This window comes from Cornus florida, unplaced genomic scaffold, assembly GCF_030987335.1.
Source record: "Cornus florida cultivar Cherokee Brave unplaced genomic scaffold, ASM3098733v1 CherokeeBrave_3.0.0_Hap2_Chr03, whole genome shotgun sequence".
NCBI classification, from domain to species: Eukaryota; Viridiplantae; Streptophyta; class Magnoliopsida; order Cornales; family Cornaceae; genus Cornus; species Cornus florida.
The window spans coordinates 60366856-60373679 of record NW_026775573.1 but is presented as its reverse complement, the minus strand read 5'-3'; the positions used below and the strand labels follow the sequence as shown (position 1 = coordinate 60373679).

General features: G+C 33.7%; 1 long non-coding RNA gene across 1 annotated transcript; it reads left to right on the top strand.

Annotated features, from left to right (window-relative positions):
* Window positions 1-3554: 3554 nt before the first annotated feature.
* On the top strand, window positions 3555-6394 carry LOC132300631 (uncharacterized). The gene is made up of 2 exons (XR_009480516.1): window positions 3555-4845; window positions 6196-6394. It is a non-coding gene; the product is annotated as an uncharacterized LOC132300631 (long non-coding RNA).
* Window positions 6395-6824: the final 430 nt, after the last annotated feature.

Sequence of the window (6824 nt, the reverse complement as noted above, 5' to 3'; positions counted from 1 at the left end):
TTCTATAAATAGGGGACCTTTAAGTGAAAAATTAGATTTCTCACTCTCTCTCCCCTCTCTTGGCCGGAGTCCATGGCAGCCAAGGGCTGCCATCTTCTCTCTCCTCTTTTGAGCTTCTTCCCTTCAATGAAACGTCGTAGTGCCTTAGTGTTTTGTGTTTGCCTTGGCTAGGCCTTCGATTCCACCTATTGGAATCCCATTTTGGCCATTTCTTGAGTTCGGGTTTGAAGTCAAGTTGTGTATTTGATGGGGCTTCCTTGGGGTTAATGTTCACGGCGTTGTCCTCGACAAAACCCCGAAGTATCATCGGATTCGGAGCCGTTTCATTTTGGTGGCTTTTGAGATTTTCATCTCAAATTGAGGTAAGGGATGTTTTAGGATTTTATATGCGTTGTATAGAGTGTTCTCCATGATTATACAACTTATTTGCATGCTTTGTATCAAATCTAGAAAAATTAGTATTATTTATTTCTTGTATAAGATTTAGTTTTCAAGGATTTATATAGTTTAGAATTAAGTTGTGGCATGATGATTAATTTTGTTTTAATATGTTTGTTAACATATATTAAATTGGAATTATTTGAATAAGAATTGTACTTTTTATTTAATATTTATCTTTTGTGAAAGATTAAATTCCATGGCCGTACCTTGCATGAAATGAACTTGTGATGTTCTTTTAAATTAAGTCTTGGCATGTCCTTTAACATACTTTAATTTGAGAGAAATTAGATGAGTATGAAAATCTAAATGATTAATTAAAATCCATTTAATGGTTCCATTGGCCTAATTAAGTTTTTAACTTGATATTTGTGATGACTAGAGCTTGTATGTTAGCATATGTTAATTTGGGACCATTTGATGTTGTTTTACAATTTAGAGATTTGATTCTCATGATTTGATTAAATTCCATTTTGTTGTTCAAATGGCCTAATCAAGTTTTTGAATTGATATATGTAATGATTAAGTTATGTTGTATAATATGTATTAATTAGGGACCATTTGATTGGGATTTGAAACCTAGAGAAATTAATTAGTTATTTGATTAATTTCTGTTTCTATTGCATTATTGATTAAATCATGTATTTGACATTGATAATATGTTTGAAGCATGATTTTAGACTTGTAATGGATGCATGAGTTTATATTTCAATGTTGAAAAATATTGTGATAGCGTATAACGAATCACACACTGAAGATTCGACATATGATGTTATTATAGCGCGTAACGAATCGCGATCTGAAGATTCGACATTGTCATCCTATAGTAGTTGTAGATTTAGAGCATGTATTGTGGTTTCAACCTACTTGTGCATGGAATGTAGTTTCGTGCTGTATATATATGTTTCGTATATAAGTTGTTAACTTATTTATTTTGGAGTCTTGGAACATTGTTACTGTGATATGGCTAGAGTTTGGCTCTAGTGCGGGAGGTATGAGTTCTCCCCATTGATATAGTGCGCACGAGGGTGGTTTTTCCAGCGGGTTAATGCCCGGAATAACCATTTTGTTCTTAGTTTAGTCTGAGACGTGATGTCCAAGTCTTCCACTATTTGTTTTCGCATTCAATTCCAAGTTGACCACCAATGCTTAATTGTGACTTATGGTTTTGGTTATTGGCAATTTAATGTTGTTAAGTACATTTATGCATTATGATTTTGAATGAATCATAGCATTCTTTAATGTTGTTAAGTACATTAATGTTTTATGATTTTTAATGAATAATTATAAATTTTGATGTTGCTAAGTACATCTATGCTATATTGTTCAAATGTGACTTAGGAATGATCCTATAGATTCATTTGGAACATAGACGTTAGGTGGCATGACCCACTTTAGTCGTTTGCACACTTTTAGATTTCAAGTTGATTACTTTGAGAATCTATGTCCTGACGTGTGGTACTAGAAATTCCAATTATGCTAAATGGTTATATTTAGTTCTTTACATATTTTAGATTTTAAGTTGATGACTTTGAGAATCTATATTTTGTCGCTTTGTATAGCGTGCTCCTATGTTGATTCAATTGCATGAATGATGTGTTTTATGCTAGAAATGATCTTAGGTAGCTTAGGATGTTCCCTGAGTCTCACCTTTGACATAAATGTTAGGTGGAATGAACCACGATGTTTAAATCATGCAAACAAGTAAAATGTTAGGTCGATGCATACTCATTTCCTACAAGTAGCTTTATGTTGCTCACCCCAAAGTTACTAGGGCATATTTCAGGTACAGGATACAAGATTGGAGATTTGTACTTGCTTTGGGTGAATTGCAGAATGAAAGTTTCTTTAGAAGCATTCATGTTCACATGCAAGTGTTAGCATGTTTAAGTTTTGCCTATGAAATGTAATTTTTCTAACTTGGAGGTTTGACATGTCAAATGTTGTAAATGAATTGTAATAAGACCATAGGCCATTTTAACATGTTTAAAATATTATTTTACACTTGCGTGTATGTTCACATCATCACACACTTGCATACAATTCCATTTGATCATGCAATGGGGGATCCGATTGAGCCTTAGGGACTTTTTTTCATTTTTGGTGCATAACAGGTTCATTTTTGCATTTTCAACCTGTTTTGGTCGATTCGTAGCTTGTTTCAGTCGACTGATGGCCTTTGAATTTCAATTGAACAGTAAAAGTCCAATTCCAATAGCCTTTTACAGTTTCGAGTCACAAACCGGTCGATCGGTTTGTTATTTCGGTTGACCAAAATGAAGGCTCTTTTCCTTCTTTTTCCTAGCTCATTTCGGCAGACCAAAGCTCCATTTCGGTCGACCAAAATGGTGCTGCCTTGTAGGTTTTGTTTGGTTGATTGTTTCTTCAGGCCTTTATCGCTTCGTTCCTTCCTACTAAATTTTGTTAATCTTGTGTAAGCCATTTAGTGGTGTTCTTGGTTTAGTTTGAACTAGATTTTGTCCCTTTTGTTGTCATTGGTGCCATAGGGTACCATTTGACCCTTTTTATGTTAGTTTTCGCTCCCGGTTATTTCCTCGAGCTCCGTGACTTCATGGAAGGTTACTGTGACAATCCGGATTTTTAAGAGTTGAAATTATATTTTATTTCATGATTTTTTTTAAATTGTTATAATTGATAATTTAATTTTTATTTTGGAGAATTACTCAATTTAAATATTTATTGAGTTTGATTTATTAGGTATGCACTTGTATATATATATGTGTGATATATATATATTAAATTTGATGGATATTGAATCAAAAGGGAGCAGTGCCGAAATGATGTTGGAGAGACAGCCGAAGGGATAAAAGAAGAAGAAAAAAAATTGATAATTAGCAGGTTTCACTTATTTGATGGGTTGAGTTGAGTTTATTACAATTGTATACATTGTATATATATTTATGTTTCTCGATCTGGTGAAAGGGCACCTGACCGAATTAGAAATGAAGAAAGCAAATTTATTTATTTAGTTACCTGTGTATATATAATGATATATACATATATTTAGTACCTTGTATGGGCAACATGGATGCTGCCAGCGAAATGGTGAGAAGAGTAAGGAAATTATGATAAAGTTGTGGGTCCCATTAGTTAAATTCTTGGCCCAATTAATTTTGCACTTATTATGGAGATAGATTTTTGTTTGTTAAACTGATGTATAGAAAGCAACTATATGTGGTGGCGGGTCCATTTTTTTGGGTTCATTGTATTTGGCCTTGAATTGTGCTTGGCCTTCAATTTTACACGTGGTGTTTTCTTTTTGGGATGAGATTGCAATTGTTAAAATATTAAATGAATGAAGATATAAGGATAAGTAAAGTACAGGAAGCATGGGTGGCGGGTCAATTGTGATTATTATGTTGGACTTTAGATATTTGATTTGATTTTTGGTGGTAGATTTTTGTTCAAGTGTCGGTGGAATTGCATTATAAATAGAGTGTTTGTGCACATATGGTATTAACTGAAAGAAAGCAGAGATAGAAAATTAGAGAATGAGAAATATAGTGAGGAAGTCGAGAGTCTCAGAGAAGGCAAAACTTGATGAATTTGATGATCCAGTGTGGAATAATGGTTTTACAGTGTAGGGATCATCATACCTTGAATGGCTTGGATAATTTTATTTCAAAAATTTTGTTAATTGTTATTTTGCTAAAATTGCATATATGTATTTTGTTTAAAAGCATATATATATTTTTGTAAAGCAAATTTATCATGAAACTCTTTGAAATCCTTATTATGGTTTTTCCTACTGTTTCACCCCCTACAGTTTCAGGTACCGAGGATGAACTTGGATTCATAGTTGCGGGCTTAGGTGGAAGAGTTCGAGTTGAGGAATTAAATTATTTTTTTTAGAGATTTTTAGGAAATTGATTTAGCATCAATTTAATTAATTTGAGATGTTGTCTTATTTATTTGAGGAAATTTGATTGATTTTGTATCAATAAAATGTATTTTATTTTGTTTGAGATCCTGGGTGTCTTTTATGAAGTATTTTGATTTAATGAAATCGAGGATTTTATTTAGAAAAAATTCGGGGCGTTACAGAATGGTATTAGAGCCTGTACCTAGCCGGAAGTGTGAGTTTAGTGATGATGTTGTCCGGTGTGTGTGGGCGAGTGTTTAGTATTGACTAGCTACCACTTGTAGCCGGGTGTGGAAGTGTGAGTTTAGTGATGATGTTGTCCGGTGTGTGTGGGCGAGTGTTTAGTATTGACTAGCTACCACTTGTAGCCGGGTGTGTGCGTCCGGATGTCGTTCACTGACAGTTATTAGGATAATTACTATTAGTGATTAGGGGCAGGTGTCCCTAGATCACTATCGGTTTTATTTTGTGGATGGGTGACGGCATCATCTAGTTACCACAACGGCTACAGAGTGTGTGGGCAGGTAACTAGCACTGTCAGCTACCACAATCTTTTTCCATGTCACTGAATTTCACATCTCCTGGGGTAAGGATTTTAGGATTTTATTTTACCACTTTTGATGTTTTCGGGTATGTAAAGTCTGTTGGATCTGAATTTTGGGGCGAAATTCTTTTTAAGTGGTGGAGAATGTGACAACTCGGATTTTTAAGAGTTGAAATTATATTTTATTTCATGATTTTTTTTTTAAAATTGTCATAATTGATAATTAATTTTTATTTTGGAGAATTACTCAATTTAAATATTTATTGAGTTTGATTTATTAGGCATGCACTTGTATATATATATGTGTGATATATATATATTAAGTTTGATGGAGATTGAATCAAAAGGGAGCAGTGCTGAAATGATGTTGGAGAGGCAGCAGAAGGGATAAAAGAAGAAGAAAAAAATTGATAATTGGTGGGTTTCACTTATTTGATGGGTTGAGTTGAGTTTATTACAATTGTATACATTGTATATATATTTATGTTTCTTGATTTGGTGAAAGGAAGAAAGCAAATTGATTTATTTGGTTACCTTTGTATATATAATGATATATATATATATATTTAGTACCTTGCATGGGCAACATGGATGCTACCAGCGAAATGGTGAGAAGAGTAAGGAAATTGTGATAAAGCTGTGGGTCCCATTAGTTAAATTCTTGGCCCAATTAGTTTTGCACTTATTATGGAGATAGATTTTTGTTTGTTAAACTGATGTATAGAAAGCAACTATATGTGGTGGCGGGTCCACTTTTTTGGGTTCATTGTATTTGGCCTTGAATTGTGCTTGGCCTTTAATTTTACACGTGGTGTTTTCTTTTTGGGATGAGATTGCAATTGTTAAAATATTAAATGAATGAAGATATAAGGATAAGTAAAGTACAGGAAGCATGGGTGGCGGGTCAATTGTGATTATTATGTTAGACTTTAGATATTTGATTTGATTTTTGGTGGTAGATTTTTGTTCAAGTGTCGGTGGAATTGCATTATAAATAGAATGTTTGTGCAAAGATGGTATTAACTGAAAGAAAGTAGAGATAGAAAATTAGAGAATGAGAAATACAGTGAGGAAGTCGAGAGTCTCAGAGAAGGCAAAACTTGATGAATTTAATGATCTAGTGTGGAATAATGGTTTTACAGTGTAGGGATCATCATACCTTGAATGGCTTGGATGATTTTATTTCAAAAATTTTGTTAATTGTTATTTTGCTAAAATTGCATATATGTATTTTGTTTAAAAGCATATATATATTTTTGTAAAGCAAATTTATCATGAAACTCTTTGAAATCCTTGTTATGGTTTTTCCTACTGTCTCACCCCCCTACAGTTTCAGGTACCGAGGATGAACTTGGATTCATAGTTGCGGGCTTAGGTGGAAGAGTTGGAGTTGAGGAATAAAATTATTTTTTTTAGAGATTTTTAGGAAATTGATTTAGTATCAATTTAATTAATTTGAGATATTGTCTTATTTATTTGAGGAAATTTGATTGATTTTGTATCAATAAAGGGTATTTTATTTCTTTTGAGATCCTGGGTGTCTTTTATAAAGTATTTTGATTTAATGAAATCGAGGATTTTATTTAGAAAAAATTCGGGGCGTTACAGTCACATTGGTGTCTTGGGGATGGTTTGCATCTCTATAGACTTTGGATTTATCTTTTGCTTCCGCATTTCGAATCCGTTATCGGGTCAACTTTCGGTTCATAACAGTACATACTAGGTTGAAAAAATCCAGGGTCATTACAGAATTAGTACCAATTTATTTTCTTGTCGGTGGCAATAGAGACAATGTCGGGCGATAGAGCGATGATGGATAAGATTTGGGTCTTTCTGGCACTATGCTTCTTCTCGGTGATAGAGCGGCAACAGTTGTGTTGGGTTTTGAGATCGAGGCAAATCAGAGAGGGTTGGGAGGTCGGTGAGTTAAATGTTGTCGTTTACACCTCGTCGGCTGCC